The following is an 18,927-nucleotide window of genomic DNA, read 5'->3' as shown; positions in this document are numbered from 1 at the left end:
ATACCGACACTGAATTCACCTGAACTCTCTGCTGAGGAAAATCTGGGGTGATGGTTGTGCCAGGTGGGAGGGGTGGGGTGATGTTGGCCAGTGGGGGTTATTGGGTTGCCGCTACACTCATTCCTCTCAGTGATCCACCACGCACCCCCAGCTATTGGCAGTGAGAGATATACTCTCCACTGCCTGGTGCTAACTCTCTCCTGTAGTTCTGTGTGGCGTGTAGAGTGTAAAATAGCCAGTGGCCCACAGAGAATTGTACTGCATTCCTGGTATACAGCTGGCCAAGCCAAGAGGTGCAAGCAGCAATTCCAAATTTGGGAAAAGGGAAACAAGGGGGGGAAATTTGTTAAAGAAAAGAATAAATATGAATAGGTATGAGCATAGCTTATATGCTAACTGTTCGCTAACTCCTCCAGGGGGGCACTGCCTTTAAAGTGTCACAGGAGTAGGCAGGGACTCAGTCTTCTGAATTGACCAGTAGCTTCTCTTCACAAATGTCATGCTCCTTCTCCTGCAGTTAGGTGAGGGGAGGCATCATTTATTTAAACTGTGCTGGTGTCCTTAAAAGGGACGGTCGCTGGTTGAAATTTAAAGGGGCGACTCCGCTAAAGCTCAGAAAGATTGCGGATGTATCTGGGGCTATCAGTAGTCCCTCCCTTGACACCTGCACTGTTAAAGAAAAACTGCAGCCTCCCTGCAAAAGAAACTGGGTCAGATCCTAACAGTGTTCTCTTAAGGCATCGGATACACCTCTGCTTCCAGTACACCTGCAAAAGCCTGACTTACCCAAAAGAATGCGTAAACTGAAGTACTGTATCTAATAACTGCACTTTAATTATAATCCTGGTAACTTTATAAAAATGTCTTTAAATAACAGCAGGCATCGTATCACGTGGTAAGCACAATGACTAAAATGGCAGAACAGTGAAGGGTGAAACAATCAGCTTTTGATCTTGAGACCAAAGCATGATGATAAGATCACTTTGACTGTGAGTGGAATCATAAGATCATTCAGACTTTGACTGGAATCGTAAGACCACTGCAGCTGGGATCGTGAGATCAGTTTGACTGGAATCGTAAGATCACTGGTGATTCTGGCAGGTCCTTACATGCATGAATAATTGTGAATAACTGTCTGTCTGTGAGCAAATGTATCAGAAAGGAATTTCACTTTTCACTTTCTGTTCTTTTCCACCCTGTGGCCATCTGTTACCTATGACAGAATTTGTTCTGAAGTTTAACGGTACACATTATATTGTATTAGCATTTAGCAGGTGCTCTTATCCTACTTTTACCCCCATTTTTACATAGCATCTGTTTATACGACTGGATATTTACTGAAACAATTCAGGTTAAGCACCTTGCCTAAGGGTACAATGTTCTACCTGAAATTGAATCTGCAACCTTTTAGGTTACAAGCTTATTCACTGTGGCTCACCTTATAAGTCCCTTTAAAAGAAATACTGACACAGTCTCAATGATAATGGCATTCTCACTTGCATTAGCCACTGTTGGATTGGTTGCAGAGGATGGATTGCAGTAGCCAATGACAGCAGTATAGCATAAACGCCCATGTACATAGACACATGGAGCCACTGTGATGGTTGCGAGGATGGATGCGTAGCCAATGACAGCAGTGCATAGCAGTAATACGCAGCCCCAGTGTAACATGGTACACACGGGAGCCACCATTCGATTGGTTGCCGAGGATGGATTGCGGTAGCCGATGACAGCAGTGTATAGCAGTAATGTGCAGCCCCATGTAACATGGCACACGTGGGACTTCACCACGGCGACGCATGCGGGACCTGTGCCAGCCCTCCATCCCTGTGCCGGCCCTCCGGGGTCACTAGCCTGCTGTTGGCTTGGTAATACAGGGATGATTTAGTGCAGCGCCCCCTGGCCCCAATCCTGTGGGACTGCAGCAGGTCCCATCTCATTAATCTAATTAGAGGCTCATTCTGCAGTCACCATCTCTTACACAAGCTCCAGCGTTTGCTTCAGAACGTCACTCTGAGATTCTTCAAATCTTAAAAATGGGTTCATCACTCGGTGGCTGCAGGTTCAAGTCCCAGGCCGGGCACAGTCGATGTACTCTTAAGCCGAGGAATTTAGTCTGAGCTGCTTCACTAACTGTTCAGTTGCATACGTGTAAATGTATGCTGTGTGAATCACTCTGGAAAAGCTCATCTGCTGAATAAATAAGAAGGCTAGTTCAAGGCTAGCCTTTCATTTTTGAATGGCAGACTTAGACAAAGGTAATTGGGACTAACACGCCAAACCTCTGACTTAGTAATTCAGCAGCGTTTTTATGTGCAGCAGTGCACTGTTAAACCACATGCTGTTCCTCAGTCTGGTCCAACTCGTCCTCCTTGTCATCTCTCTGAATGCCTTTCTTTTCACAAGGCAAATGCAAGAATCTGACGACTTATTTGATGATGTCAATGCATAACTACGGCGCTGTTGTGTGTATATGCTTCTAAATGTTTACACACCAGTGTATATATATACATACATATGTACATATAGCTATACTTCAACTACTCTTGAACTGCCTCAGGGATTCCTGGCAAGAGTTTTGGGTTTTTCATCAGAATCCTGGTCCTGAGGTTACGTACTATAACTACTGCTTGCTTCCAACTGTCCTATTATATTGACCAATCAGGTGCTGTCAAACACCCTCGTGTCTGGAGTTATCCGACTGTGGCCAAACCTGGCAGAGAGCCCTCAACACCCTCAGTGTCATCTGTGGCACGGCTTTAGTCCTGGGGTAAAGTCACATGATTTAAATCCACTTTTTTTCATAACGGAGGGAGACGCGAGCCGGAAGGTCGGCGAATCGAAGCGAAGGCGAGGTTAGGCCATCGCCAGGCGGCGCGCCGTTTCCACGGCGCCGTTGCGTAAGCGGCTTACGGGACGCCTCCGGATGACCAGCTGCGGACCTCCTGCTCTTCCTGATTTTCGCACGTACGCGTCTCGTTTAGGGAACACGCTGTTCCGCCCGTAATCACTGTCTGCTCCGACTGTGCTTCGGCCACCGCTTCCCAAAAAGGCCAGCGACCCCCCGGGGACCCCCCCCTGCTGTCTCATAGTGTGGCCACGCCCATGGTAACCCCAATCTCCTGCGTCAGGACCCCAAACCGCACCGTGAAGAGACCGAACGCACAGAGGCAGAGGGAATGGCAGGGAAAGAGAGAAACATAGAGAGAGAGAGAGAGAGAGATGGGAAAAGAGACAGTGGGAGAAAGAGGGGGTGGATAGAGCGTCAACAAAGATAGAGCCGAAGGTAGATAGAGAAGGAGAGAGAGAGAGAGAGAGAGCAATGTCGATGACAGATGAGAGCTGCGGTTTAATCCCGCTTAAGACTGCAGAAATTTCATTCTGCGTGCTGTGTGCAGAGTTTTAGATTACTCTTTCATGGGGGGGGGGAGGGGGGTGGAGTTCATAGGAGTTCACAAGAGATGCTTTTGAACGGATACGTTGTATGTATTTTGTTAAACACGGCGATGAGCAGTGTTTCGCTTGCTGGAGCTGGAAGGCAAATCCTAAACTCCAGTCCAGTCCTCCACTCCACGCTGCGAGGGCGTTACCATATCGCTGATAGGCCCTGGCCACTGTGTGCATCGGCCTCTGCAATATTAATGAGTTTGAAATGTTCCGGACAATTAACAAGGGCACCGGGCAATCCTCTGCACGCTTTGAAAGGAAACGCATTTGCTGGTGCATTTTTCCCAAAGCAGTAAAAAACGTGATTTCCCCTTAATGTAAATAATGCTACTCTTCCACAGCCTCTCATTTGCCTGTGCTGAAACCAAACTTCTCATTCCACTCCATGAATGTGATTAAAACCAGGGAAAAAATCAACTGAGACAGGTTTTATTAGCAACAAAAAAAGCAAAAAAAACAAACATTTAAGCGTTAAAAGATGCGATGGAGAATCCACTCTTCCTCTGTGGTTTTGTCCTGGTTTGACTGAGCTGACAGGAGGCACATCTGGGAGTTACATAACTCATGCCTGCATATCCCATGTTACTCACTTATTAGTTGTTGTTTTGTTCAGCATTGGAGGATTTTGAGTGCAGCAGCACGGTCAATGGCGGTATAAATGTCTCTCTGACCCTTTCAGTACAATGCGCTCTGTTGTGTTACTGCACATAGTTTATATTCTGCAAGGCATCTCCACTTAACGGCAAATACGATTTTTCCCCCCTTCTGTTTCAGACTGATACTTTTTTTCCAGCCATTTTTTCTGACTGAGTAGTGTCTTGCGTCGTGCTCCAAGAGCGCGAGCCCGGTTCAAAGTGAGATCTCACATCGCCTCTCTGCGGCGGTTCTGGTGATGTCACCGCTTCTATCTTTGTCTCCTAATTAGCGCCGAAAGAAAAGAGTAGGTGGGTTCCAGACATCTGGCGTGGGCTGAGGCGGTGCGCTCCACCGAACCCACCGACAAAACGGGATGCTGGCTTTTTTAGCGTTTCTTTAGAGCATCGCTCGCAGCGGTTTTCGTGCCTTCCTGTAAGAAGCTTATGTTTCCCATCATGCCGTGCGTGCGCCGTGTCGTGTGTCGGCGTGACCGCTAAGCTAGGCTCGTGTGCGAGCGCGGTGCTTCTTCAGCCCTTTGGTGAAATTTGACGAACGGGCTCCTGCCATTTCTGCCTCTGTCTCAGAACTCAGGAGAGGAGAGCAGCGACACGCTACATGTGAGCGAGCTCAGCTGCGTGGGCCACGGATTCATTGATAATTCATATCTCCCCCCCCACCCCCCCCCCCCTCAGAAGTGGCAGCTATCGCACATCTGAAACGGCTCCCTGGGTGCCACTAGCAAAAGGGGTTGCAGCAAAGATGTATTCATTATTTTTTGAAAAATACAGTTAGCGCTTTCTTTCGCGGCGTTAAAAAGGCACTGTTTATCAGGCACGCCAAGAGGATCTCAACGTGCCATTAGCCACCCTTCCATCATCCCTCAAATCAAAGGCTGAGGGCTTCGGCCGCCATTTGAATGCGGCATGGTGCTGCAGTGCCGTTGCAGAGGGGGTTTCGCACGTGATTTACGGCACCGGTTGGGACCACATCATGTGGTTGGTGCTGCTGTGAGCCGTGGCACGCTCCGATACTGCGGAGGAGGTTTCCATAATGGCAGGTCATATTTATAAATGCATCTAAGTGCCTTGTGATGCTAAAAAATGAAACTTTGAATACCTAAAGACAAGGGGGAATAAGAATACCCCTGTAGGTAAAGGAATGAACAGCCTGCAGCCATGCCACCATGTATCCTGCTGAATGCCTGAAGCTAAGTAAGTCTGGGTTTGGTTAGAACTTGGATGGGAGGCCTCTGGGGAAAACTAATCTGCTGCTGGAAGTGGTCTTTGTAGACCAGTAGGGGGCGACCTTCCCTCTGGTCAAATAAGCCCCTGGTGCGGTGATGGGGACACTGTGCGGTTGGAGACTTTGGGCAGACATCCTGACTCACTGTGGTCATTAAATGTCCCATGACAGAGAGGTGGGGGTTCCCCTCTGTTTCCTGGTTAACTTCTCAACCTGGCTGTCTCGACCACTCACTGAGGAATCATCCCCTAGTTTAACTGGTTAAGAATTTTCTCTCTCTCCACCTTGGCTTATGTGTGGTGAGGATTCTGTTGCAAAATGGCTGCTGTGCATCACCCTGGTGGGTGCTATATATATATTGGTGGAGGTTGGGGTGAGTTTCCCCCTCCTCATTGTAAAGAGCTTGGAGTATGAGAAAAGTGTGTATTATTATTATAGTAAATGACAAGATATGGATAACTATTAACACTGAAACATATTTTTTTACTTACTTGCACACTAGAGCAAATGACAAATGTGAGAACTGCTTATAATTTTGTGCAATTTTAGGCATGCATTGCGATATAAATTATGCATTCATAATAAATATCACGTTTAGTGTGTTGCCCTGAGAACGGGCGTAAATATCTATGCGCAGCTGCGCGCTGTGTGTGTGTGTGTGTGTGTGTGTGTGTGTGAGAGAGAGAGTGAGCGTGTGAAGGCCTCCGTATGTCAGGGAAAGGCCGGTTTGCCGGGAGGAATAAATAACGCTGATAGGTTCATTACCCAGACTTGCGGAACCGTGGTCTTCCCCCTGCCGGCGCACCGCGTCGCGCTCCGGAGAACGCGGGGGCACGAGTCACGCCTTTAACTCGCCGTTATTGACCGCGGCTCGCCACACTGCAGTGCAGTCGCGCAAATGTAAATACGCGAGTAAAATGGCAAGACGCCGTCAGTGAATAAATATACGCTGTTATGCGCAGAACCCGCGGTATAGTACAAGGACTGGGAGCGAAAAAGAAAAACAAATTTTTAGACTCAGGGAGCATGAAAGGGAAAAAGAAAACAGAGAAAAGCCAGAAAGACTATTGATAATGTCTCACGAACCATTTCATCTAGACACGCGGTTCCATGGGAGTGTAATTGATATTGATCCTACAGTTAAGGCTGGCTCTGTTATCTGGAAATGGTGAGATACACCATTGTGTGTGTGTGTGTGTGTGTGTGTGTTATACATAATTGCCCTAAAAAGGGCTGTAATTCCAACACGGATCACCCAATATGGACATAAATACCCTCAAATTAAAGCTGACAGTCAGTGCTTTGACCTCATGTTTCATTGTTTCATTTCATTTCATTTTAAATCCCATTTGGATACCCGCTTATCCTGGGCAGGCGGGGGTTGCTTGAGCCTATCCCAGCATGCATTGGGCGAGAGGCAGGAATACACCCTGGACAAGCTGCCAATCTATCGCCGGACACACGCACCATTCACTCACACCTTTGGGCAATTTAGAGTCTCCAATTGGCCTACCTGCATGTCCTTCGACTGTGGGAGGAAACTGGAGTGCCCGGAGGAAACCCACACGTACACGGAGAGAACATGCACACTCCACACCTTCTTGCTGTGAGGTCGACATCGCTATCCACTTCACCACTGTACCGCCCTACATATACATATAGATACATTTTTTAAAAATAGTGTTCCAAAATACACGCTCTTCATAAGCGCTACATAATTTATTTTAAGCACTATAAACATTCATACACGCCTATACCGAGTGACGGAGACATACTACACAATCAGGCAACAACATATTCCACCAAATAAGAATGCCACTGAGATGCTCATCGTTACAGCACGGCGCTGATGGGGACACAGCACACTGTTGAGTGACAGTGATGAGTGCTGGGCGGATTCAGTAATACTGCACAAGGCCACAGCCTCCCCAACCTCCTCTGTATGGGACAGGAGCCTCTAGTCTTAATCTCACAAACCGTATATTCTACTATGCTGAAAGACTTTATTAAAACAAAATAATATTTAAAAAAATATATATTTTCTCTGCAACTTGTTTTTGTCATCCAAGACAATGGTATTATGCCAAAAAATTAAAGTACTTAAATTCTTCTTTTTTTGTTCTGCCGGGCCAGACGAGGATATTAAAACCTTCGAGCAGCTGTGAGCTTTGTTTACTGTGTCTTTGTGTCGATAGACGGGCAATATTTACCATGACAGGGAGCGATGCGGGACTGATTCTGAAAGAAGGTTTTCATACGCTAATGGAAATGACCCCATACACAGGCTTTTTTCGTAAATGTAAAGAAACAATAGAGTTATAGCGATGTGAAGGCAAACGTGGCTTACTCCAGCTTTGCTTTGTATTTAACATTGTCCTTCACATTTTGCCTGGGATCCAGAAACAAAGCATTTTGCTCCATGCAGGTAAACCTTATTCAAAAGTGACTGGAAAAAGGTGAAGCGCGAGGAGCAATTTGCAAAGAGAGAGAGAGCGGAAGAAACGAAAAGAGGAAGAAAGAAAGAAAATACAAAAAAGAGGGGGAGAGAGAATGGCAGGGGCAGGAAACGGAATTAAGTGCAGGGGATCCAGAAACAGCATTCTGCTCCTTACAGGGGGCAACCTTATTCAAAGACGACTGGAAAAAAGTGAAGAACGGGGAGCATACAGAATAGAGCATAGAGAGTGAGCGAACGAAAGGAAAAGAGAAAAGGAAGATTGAAAGAAAAGACAAAGGAGAGGGGGAGAGAGAGGGGCAGAGGCAGGAAGCCGATTTAAGTGCAGCACATTAAAGTTTAATATTCGGGGACGTGCTGTTTTTTCCTTCCCACAGAAAGGCTAACAAGCCAGACCGCCGGCTCCGTTGTACGATCCCGGCTGCGCATTCCCGACAAAATATGCAATCAGGTAAACCACAAGAAGGGGCTGCTATTTGAACAGGAGCAAATTGTAAAAGGGATAAAACAAGAAGGGGAAAAAAACATTTGTAAAGGGAGTTGCGGTTTCAGGATAAATATGACTGCGAGTCCTGTCAGAGTTATGGTGTTCTTGGACCGTTGTGCATCTCGGAAATAGCCTAGTCTGTTCAAAATGGTTCTTGGGTACCAGTTATAGATTTGAAGGATGGAAACATTTAAAGAGTTACTGCTGTTTTTGTGGTTGTAAGACTGGGTAATTAGGTATAAATTTGCTGTTTCCAAGTCAAAGGGCAATAAAGCTGGTTATAGGTGTGTTTACATAAAACCTGGAGGGCACAGTTTATAGAGGTCACCCCAGCCACCAGCCCATTGTATCTGTGCTGGCTATATTGGCAATAAGAAAATTATCGCATAATCCTTGTGCAAAGTGGTAAACATAATATGCTAATGTGGCAAATATAAAATGTTCATTTTGATAAACCCTGTAAGTTTATTTCATAATACAAAGCTATCTATCGTTTTGCGTTTTTTTTTTTGTAAACAGAGGATCGTAGAACCGTTATGTAATTATATTATGAGATACATCGCCTTCCTAGTTCTAGTCGGCTGATGACGAAAGAAATGCTGAGGGCTCAAACCTGCGACAGGAGGGCTCTGCCCGAGCTCTCGGTGGGTGACGACAGAGCCGCGCGATTTTCACATATTGCCGGTTGTTGGAACAAACAGCTTACTGCTGAGATCAATCTGCTTCCTGGTGCCGGTGTGCAGTTGGGCTACCAACATGGTGACAGAACAGAACTAAGTTGTTGGCCTACACTGTAACGCAATAAAATGTTCAGTGTTAAATCAACTCGCACAGAATACATATGGTCCCTATTGGGCTCATATTTACGCTCTCAGAGTTCAATTAACACCAGAATTTTTACTGTGCTTAACAATATGAGCCAACGTAAAAGCAGTATAGCTACTACACGTCACATAGGGGAATGGGAATCTCGAAAGAACTTCTAAAGAGAATCAGTTATAAGCGTGAATAGTCTATAATGTAAATCCCGCTTGATAACTGCGTTTTCTGCAAATGGCGTGACCTTCGGATGCGACAGTGGCAGAGGTACTGTCGGCTGCGATCGAATGACCGAATTAAGTACCCGTGAATCATTTATACCGCCCAATTCGTGCTTCTTTGCTTGGCTCCCTGAAGCTATTTAATTTTGTTCTGTAATAAGTAATTGTATTTTAAGGCAGCAATTGAGATAATGTGTGAGTATGTGCGGACATTTCAGTGCTCCTTCCTGCATGTTATTATGCGGGCGCATCGGGGGTGTTACAGAGTATATAAACTCAGAGCAAATGTTTGGTTTGCAACGGAGTACCAGAGAAGAAGTTTATTTGTGCATGCTCTCTATGTTGAAATACCTCTTAATTCTGATTTTATGTAATGATGCATACACATACAATGCATCACAACATCTTCTGAGATAACCTGGCTGATGTTGCATATACTTTATAACAGCTATAGTGCAAATGCACAAAAAAGCATGTGGGGATGATCTAAAACCTTCAGCTTCAAACAGATGTCCACATAAACTTTGTGGCTGATAAAACAACAGCTACGACACAGCTGTATTGTAAACTATGGCAGGCTGTTCTTCTGTTATTATTTTACATAAAGTTGTGTGTGCGGGTCCTGTTATTTGGGGCTCTCTGAGCAGGGTTATAGTGCTGGCTTGGTGCGTTAGGCCCTGTGTGATGTCATCGCGAGGGGGCCAATAGATGGTGGGCAATATGGGGGATATACAGAATACAAGGGGTTAAATCAGGATGACAGATTTCACATGAATTAACCCTTGCCTTCTGTTTACTTACTAGCACCTGTGAAACTGTTTGCCTGTTAGATACTCAATATAATGTACATGACCTTCATCTCAATTCCAAACAATATAAAGCATATATTGTTAATGGTTGTAATTTATCTTGGCTAGATCACACTTAACAGTGAGTATCATTCATTTGTGCTAAAGATGTGATTTATAGCATTAAAAAAAATCCCCTATAATGAAGGGTGGCATAAATCATGTTTATCTTTGAAACATTTATATGAAACAAGGTTTCATACAGTAGATTATTGATATTTCTTCTTTCAAACGAACACTTTCAATTATTTTTAATCTTTACTTTATTGCAATCAAAGAAACCATACAGATAATAAGACATAAAGCAAATACATATGAATAACAAACAAACACAACAATTGGACTCCCAAAAATTGTTTTTCTATTTCATTTTTACTAAACCAATTCTGCACTGGTTTAGTCACTGATTTTGAAATATATTATTTTCACAGAACGCATTATTCCTCTTTTGCTAAAAGTTTAAAGTAGGTCAGTTTGACCCAAACCGAACACAAGGGTTAGGTTCAGACCAGCTTTCAAGCCACGCACCTTTTTTCTGCTTTCTTTTCCCACTGTCCACAATTGTTCCCGTTCGTGCCCATTCTTATTTTTAAAGAGAAGAGAGCAAGTGGTCTGCCCTCCTTTCATATTTGAGTTTTATTCAGACATATAGGAAGCAGAGAGGGTAACAGATAGCGAAGGGACCAATGCTGAGGAAGTGCTGTGGCAGATGATCGAACCCCTGCCCACACAGGGGGTCTCACTCCTGGTTTGAGAGTCCACTGCGCCACGCGACTCTCCGACTGGTCCCCTTTCCCTGCAGCTTTTTCTCTGTGTCTCTGTAATACGGTCTCCCCATTCTGCAATCTATGATGGATTACACAGGCCTGTGCTCCCGACTGGAAAATGCATCACGCTAATGCATTACAATAGTCTGTTTCATTTACACTTTATTGAGCTCTTGAAATCAAATAAATGCCTATTAAACTGTCAACATACTGCACCCAGGATTAGGACTGCGCTTGCAAAGTGTGTGAGTCACATTCGCCGTACAGTAAGGGGGGTCGAAAACTACATTTCCCAGCCAGGGTAATCATGTCAACCCCTGAAGGTCAAAAACTACAGTACTCTGACATGTGACCTTTGACCTGAGACCTCTGACCCCGGCAAGGAAGGGCAATGAAGAGCGGGGAAGAGACACCGAACAGCGTGGTGTTAGGGCGGCAGGCAGGCGGGCGGGCACGGCATGCTTCTGCGTATAGAAGGCTTTTATTACCCATAAATAATGCATGGGCTGCTTTTTACACTGTGGGGGGGGGGGGGGGGGGGGGGGGCTGCAGTGTATGAAGCCGCCCCACCGCACACCACATGAAAGCTGTCCTGGTAGAGCAGAGCCCGGTCTCTTCTCACCGGCGAGAGTGTGAGGTGGTGACTGCGCGCCGCTTACCAGTCCCCGTGCCCCCCCCCCCATGCCCGCTGCCGGACCGCGCTCGCCGTAACTTCCCTCCCTCTCTCCCGCGACCGCGAGGTGGCGAGCTCTCGCCGCTGCATCGCTCTGCTAACATCAGGGGTCTTTCGGTTCGTTTACACGCGCCGGAGCAACCCCGGTGCGCAACGGCCCCTGGGAAACGCACCGGCAGCCGCGTCTGAGGTAGAACGCGCGGAACGCTAAATACGGACTCCTCGCTTCGCTGCTTTCGACACGGACCGATATTTAATCCACATCCCCTGATTTTGTGTCAGGCTTGTTTTTTTTTGTTTTTTTTTTTGCTCATGAACACGAGTAAATCCCAGAAGCCCCATCTGGACTCAGACCGCAGAAGGACAGACGAGGATAAAAGAGTTTCTGTGTGATAAAGACAGCAGCAGCTGTGCCACAGCACCACAACACCTCTTTGGTACACAAGGGAGCGAGTTCTCAACCTGGCGCCCCTGCACACACTCCAAACTTCAAACACTGATTTGTCTCCTGAGGCACCCCACCAAAAAACGTTATATACGTATTAAAAACAGGACATAAAGTAAGATAAGTGAAGAAGACACGTAAACAAAGAGATGCAGTTTTCTTACCGTATTGCACACATTGCCGTTGGCGCAGAGGTAATTCCTGTTCAAGGGGAAGTAAAGATCCCCCAGTGGAAATGGGAGAGAGACGGAGGGGAGAGCGGCCCGAGCTGCAGAGAGGGGGATTGGCGTATGACCTGGCGATCCCGTCGGCTCATCCAGAGAGGAGGAGGACTGCTAGCGCTCTGGCCCGTCCCACCCGACCGGCAGCACCACTCCCACACTGAGGGGGGGCTGATGTCAGAGAGAGCATGTGCGTGCGCGTGTGTGAGTGTGTGTGTGGGTGTGTGTGTGTGTGTGAGTGCGCTGTGGTCTGTGGGGTTGGTGGTTGGTGTGGGTGGTGGTGTGCGTGTGGGTGTGTGTGTGTGTGAGTGCGCCAGTGTGTCTGTGGGGGTGTGTGTGTGTTTGTGTGTGTGTCTGCCTGTGTGTGTGTGTATGTGTGTGTGAGTGTGTCTGTATGTTTCTGCCTGTGTGTGTGAGTGTCTGTGTGTGGGGGTGTGTGTGTGTATGTGTCTGCTTTTGTGAATGTGTTTGCTTGCATGTGTGTGTGTGTTTGTGTGAGGAAGTCAGAGAGGCCCTGGGATGAGGAGGTATCGAGCCCAACAGATGGGAGGTGGGAGGGGGTTGTGTGTGTGTGTGTGTGGTGTGGGGGGGTTCTTCTTTAAATGACAGATTTGTTGACTTTAGCATTAAACAGGAAATGGATGTGAATGGTGCACAGGATAATGGAGAGGGAGGGACAGAAGCCCACCTTAGAGTCACAGCACAGGTGAGGTCTCTACTGAGCATGCTCACTGCTCCCCGTGATGTCATTCTCCCAGGTGTCCTGTATCACAGGGGATGCTTCCTGGTGGCTGTACGACCGAAAAGCCTGGGACGCGTGACTATTCCAAAGCCAATTTTCCTCTCGTAAACGTATACCTGGACCCTAAATGGTCCAACTATACTGTCTGAGCCATCAGCGATGACTCCATTTTGCTTTTTACCTGCATTTTGAAATGAACGCGCGTTGACCAAAGGAAGAATCTTAAATTGCGCATATGCTTATCGTGGTCATAACCTGCTCTAAATCAGCCCATCATTTCATACCTTTAGAATAATATTTCTTTCATTTATTACTTTAATTTATTAAACTTATTCATTTATTCCATTTTTTTTCACCTCCACAGATTTTATACAGTGAGCTGTGTTGATTAAGTGTGACCATTAAAAGGAGACTAAAGTGTTTTATGTTGCATATGATTCCTGTCATTGAGAGAAAGGGGGCGGGGCCGCCATTGGAGGATTTAAGCTCTCCAGTCCCCCCCCCCGTCCCCCCCCCCCGACTGCGCTGTTGTACGGCGTGGGGGGGGGGCTACCCACTTTCACCCACTACTCCTGCTGCCCCAAACAGCACAACCCCCCCTCCCCTCCTTACCCCCCACCCTGCTGCCCACGTACATACTGCCTCTGGGCTTTGGAGCAGCCAGAAGGTCCTGCTGGCTCAAGCAGATGTTGTTGTTGTTCCCGTACCATTGATTAACTTGTACAGCGCTCCGCCTCACCATTAAAGGAAAATAACACGCGATTAGTCCCAGCGAAGGAGGGACCGAGGAAACTTCCCTGATGAATTTTAATCCGGGGAAAGACCCACGGACCCGCTCGCCGGACCGCGGCAGAAGGACCCCGGTACGCGCGGGATTCCATTTCGCCAGAAGGTCAAAGTGCGCTTGTGAGACGTCAAACGTTCCCCATTCGAGGAGACCCAATGGGCCTTCTCACCGCATTAATCAGCCACAAACGTGCTGCCGTTCATGTGCAGTGGCACACTTTGGTTTGAAAGAGACCTTGGGCTGCTTTCTGTAAAAAAAAAAAAGTCATTTCCTTTTCAAATTTCATTTGGCAGTTTTAACTCAAACGTTAAAATGGCGTTCTCTGAGGCAACTGAATATGTATTAACCTGAGAGAATGCATGTAGCCTTTTCTGTTTAAATTCATAACTAAGTGTTTCAATAATGTGTCTAAATTCACTGGATATTGCAACTCTCATTCATAAATGCTAATGGTATGTCCAACCAAACACTATACCTGGGTTTTTGTTCCTCACAGAACCTTCTTACGTGTCCTTTGGCCATATGGTGACTGTGCTTTCAGTGAACGGGCAAACCTCTGGAGCTGAATCCAGCCCCGGAGCTGGAGGGCGTTGGGAAAATTCCGGAAACTCCCCGACAGATGGTCAGTCCGTTTGAGTCACCCAGAAGCGAACACAATAGACATGGGGCCCGCACAAAGCCAGTCTGTTTCAGATTTCAGCGCTCATAAGGAGAGCTTTTAACATCCTAAGGCCGACACAATAGACATGGGGTCTGCACAATGGCAGTCTGTTTCAGATTTCAACCTCATAAAGGAGGCCCTTAACACTGAGTCAGCCGAAAACTGGCGGGTCAGCCTCCGATAAATCACTCCCAAAAAAGCACCACACTTCCTTAGCACCCTCTGATCACATCCCCACCCAGGCTGTGATTCACAGTAGGTTGTCTGGTCAGATCCCATCCTAAGCTCTGTTAACCCAAAGGATCAGTTGCAGGATCTGTAATCTGTCAGTCCGGTGCACATGATACACTTCCTACATGCAGAGGTGATGACAGTCTTACTATTGTGTAAGCAAATAAAACAATGAAGGCGATTTTTTTCAAACACAAAAATCCTGAAATTGAAGCCCAGATGAACACCCCCCCTTCCCTTCTCCCCACAACCCATCTCAATCCCAGAGGGGCGTCATTATGGAGAGTGGATGTCTTGCATAGGAGTAAACATCGTAATCCCGTGGCCAGATTATACAAAGAGTACAAAGAGGATTAGCTCCGCCCCTGCAGAATCACCGCCTAAATTTAGAAAACATTTGCTGTCATCGCCAGGCTCCGCCCCTCAAACCCACTACTGCCACCTTCTGCCCTCTCCCCTGTGCCCCTGCCTTTGCCGCTGCACCTACCCCTACCCCTGCTCCCACCTCCCCACCCCATTCCCCCCTCCCGCCCACCCCGCCCCCGCCCCGCGCCCCTCCCCCACCCATCCATCGGGCGCAGTGTCGGCCCCTCATTTCCCTGATGAATATTTGATGACTGCAGTACTCGACTGAAGAGCTCTGAAGCAGTGCTGACAGTCCCAGTGGAATCTGTCCCTCTCTCTCTCTCTCTCTCTCTCTGTTTCTCTCTCTTTCTCCCTCTCCCTCTCTCTCTCTCTCTCTCTCTCTCTCTCTTTCACTCTGTTTCTCTCTCTTTCTGTTTCTCTCTCTTTCTCTCTCTCTCTCTCTGTTTCTCTCTCTTTCTCCCTCTCTCTCTCTCTCTCTCTCTGTTTCTCTCTCTTTCTCCCTCTCCCTCACTCCCTCTCTCCCTCTCGCTCTTTCTCTCTCTCTCACACACACACACACACACACACACACATACGCATACACATACACACAGCAGCCCAAACCCTAGAGAAGCTGTTATATTTGATTGTATTTAATGCAATATGCAGTTACCTGTTTTCTTATTAAATTATACTGTATTTAACCTTCATTTAACTTGTAAATCTCAATGTGATCTCCAACACCTTTATAAGAGAGACTTGGCCATATCCGACCTTGCTCAGGTGTAATACTTAAATCGGTGATGTCATTCAGGATCCCATGGGGCCTTGACTGCATTTCTGGGTTTGGAGAGAAGGGCATCTGGGGCCTGGCCATCTCCCAGGGGGGTCCAGGAGCCAGGGTAAGCCTGGGTCACGCCAGAGGGGGGCTTTCCCTCGTGGTGACGGAGCTCCATACAAGAGAGGAGCCCTCCTCCCCTTCCACACCCCCATGTTATGACGGAGGAGCAGTGGCAGGTCTGGGCAGTGAGGCTGGCCAGGGAGGGCTGATTGCGGGGGGGGAGTGAAGGAGGGAGGGGGGAAAAGGAGGTGCACCCCCTAAATCACCACCAAAGACAGAAGCTGAGATGATTAGAGAGAGGAGCAGCACTCCTGCTGATCCCTGTTGCTAGTTGGCAGGTGAGAGACTGAAGGATCTCTACAGATGGAAGGCTCTTAGATGTGTGTTATCTGGCCTGGGTGCCATTTCGGTGAAGAAACAGGCTGATAAAATACCCTCTTCAGCATTGGCCCCATGGTGGAGAACGATTTCTTCTTCCTTTTTAACTGTCTAGTGTGTTTCATGCAGTTCAACTTGGAGAAAAGATGCGTTGTTGTTTTTGGGGTCATCAGGTCTGCATTATTTTTATAACTAGTAATCTAAATGATGCACACTTGCCTGATTTAATAGGATAAGTCTATGAGCAGTTTGCTGTTATTGATCCTGATGTCTAATAAAATTACATTTGCAGTTGTTCCCTAAAAATATCTTGTTACAAATTTCATTTTGGAAAGCCAGGTCTGCCAAAGAGGTGGAAAATCAAGGTTCTGAAAGTATGCCAGTATTTTGTTCCAATCACCTGGATAGGCTAATTATTGTAGCACAATTCTTTACCCAGCAGGTAGAACTAATTAGTGAAATCAGCTGGCAGAGTTAATTGGAAGACTTTTACTGTTTGAGCCCTGGACCTTCCTCCTCTGCCCTATGTTTGCCTGTGCACTCATGGTACCTGTGTAACCTTGTTGACTTATGACCATACATTTAGAAGACACTCCCACAACCTCTTCTCAGCGATACAATTGGGCGATTCCACGTTTGTCACAACTAGACTAGCAGCCAGCTTTATATTGGCTGGTCTTTCATTTACAGTGTCAGTGTCACAGCAGTACTTGCCATTTATTAGCTCCCAAAAAAACATCAGTCAGCCCCAGCCAACCTTGTGACCTACTGGTCCCAAGGACGCGTCGTTGACTTATACTGACTGCCGCTTGCATCCCATAATGCAGTGGGGAGCATACGAGCCGTCCGATTCGCACTGAAAAATGTGTCCTTGGTACCAGCAGGGTTCTGGGTTCATTATCGAGGGCTTTCAGTCATAAAGATATCAGAGCTGCTATGCTGCATTATGATACGTCTGCGAGGTGAAGAACTGACCGTGGTGTCTGAGCGATAGCGGGAGGTTTACTCGCGTAATTACATTTTTAAAAAACGTACAGCCTCACGCTGCGTTGTCCACCACACAATCAAACTAAAACCTCATATAACCGAATAAAAATTCCAGTCTAGAACTAGAAAACCTCCACCGATTATCCACCTCACGCGCTCTTACGCAAAGTTTAAAATTCAATACCTGTACATTATCTGCGTTCCAGTGTAAAGCCCATTGCGGCACTAAAATGAAATGAAACCACCGTGAGATAAGGGATGAGCCCATTCCCTGTGTTTGATGTGCATGTGAGGACCCAGCCAGTGAGAACAATATTAATCTTCTGTTCCCTTCTCCATGTGCTTGTGTGTGTGCCAAGTGCGTGTGCGTGTGTGCGTGTATGTGTGTGGACATGTGTGTGTGTGTGCATGTTTATGTGTGTGTGTGTGTGTTTGTGTGTGTGTGTAAGCACACGCATGTGTGTGCATGTTTGAACATGTCTGTGTGTGATGGTATATTTGTATATGTGTGCATGTTTGTGTGTGTGTGTGTGTGTGATGTATGTGTGTGTGTGTGTGTGTGTGTGTGTGTGTGCATGTTTATGTGTGTGTGTGTGTGTGTGTGCATGTTTATGTGTGTGTGTATGTGTGTGTGTGTGTGTGGTGTGTGTGTGTGTGTGCATGTTTTGTGTGTGTGTTGTGTGTGTGCGTGCAGTTATGTGTGTGTGTAGTGTGTGTGTGTGTCTGTGTGTGTGTGTGTGTGTGTGTGTCTGTGTGTGTGTGTGTGTGTGTTGTTCCCCCCCCCGTGTATAGAGTACTTGTGTAATCCCTGTAAGAGTAATCCCCGTTCCGTGTCCTGGTGAATGGAGGCGGGGCAGTGGGGTGGGAGAGGAGGAGGAGGGGGAGGGGCTCTGGAGCTCTGCCGCGATGCGGCGACCCTGGTGAGCCCCTGCCGACAGACCGGGGGCTGAGCCCCGCTCATTAATCACAGTACCGCCTCTCCCAGCCCGGACGCAAATCACCGTTAAAATCCCAGCAGCGACAGAGCCCCCCTCTCCAGACTCATAAATCAGCCGGGGGAGCTCAGCCCGGCCTCGGTCCTCTGCAGCAGTGGCTTACAATCCCTGCTCATAGGCTGCGGTCCCTCAGTGCAGGACTACAGCCTGCCAGCCTACAGGGCTTTTCCCTCAACCGCAGGTCATATTCCCCAAGTTATATTGTCCTAACCCCGTCTCTGTGCCCACCATCACTGGCTCTTTTCCCACACATAGGCTGCACTGCCCCACACAGTATCTGTAATATCCAGTATAGGTTATATTCCCCCATACATGTTATACTCCCAGAGCACATCTCTACCCACAAAACACTGGTTATATTCTTCCTCCCTAGGTCATATTCCAGCTGAGATTATCTGTATAGATTTTCTATACATACCTACACAATATATTTTCCCAGAACAGCCACTTTACTCCATGAGGGAGGATATCGCCTTTATTTAAATTAAAAGGCACAAAGGGCTCTGTCCTAGGACCTATTTACAATAATGGTGTAGTCTAACATTGATGCCTAAAATTACATTTATTATGACCTTACAACAATTTGAACTTAGGTTTTAAACAGACAAGCATCAACTGGTGTTTGAAAACGGAGGAAAACGGATTTATGACATCACATCTATCATCACAGGTTACGCCTGCACTCAGAGCCCTGTAAAA

The 18,927-nt window shown here is 47.0% G+C and overlaps 1 protein-coding gene across 2 annotated transcripts in view; it reads right to left on the bottom strand.

Annotated features, from left to right (window-relative positions):
- The window catches only part of LOC135242030 (synaptic vesicle glycoprotein 2B-like), a 44,920-nt gene that overhangs the window by 23,032 nt on the left and 2,961 nt on the right, over window positions 1-18,927 (bottom strand). Inside the window, exon 1 of one of the 2 annotated variants that reach the window (XM_064312898.1) lies at window positions 12,205-12,459. The exons of the other annotated variant lie outside the window; for it this stretch is intronic. The gene's annotated coding sequence lies outside the window, so the exon portion shown is untranslated. Of the gene's footprint in view, window positions 1-12,204; window positions 12,460-18,927 lie in introns of those variants that run through there. 2 annotated transcript variants of the gene reach the window in all.

This window comes from Anguilla rostrata, chromosome 16, assembly GCF_018555375.3.
Source record: "Anguilla rostrata isolate EN2019 chromosome 16, ASM1855537v3, whole genome shotgun sequence".
Taxonomy (NCBI): Eukaryota; Metazoa; Chordata; class Actinopteri; order Anguilliformes; family Anguillidae; genus Anguilla; species Anguilla rostrata.
The sequence above is the reverse complement of the archived record's forward strand: the minus strand, read 5'-3'. Positions and strand labels throughout refer to the sequence as shown.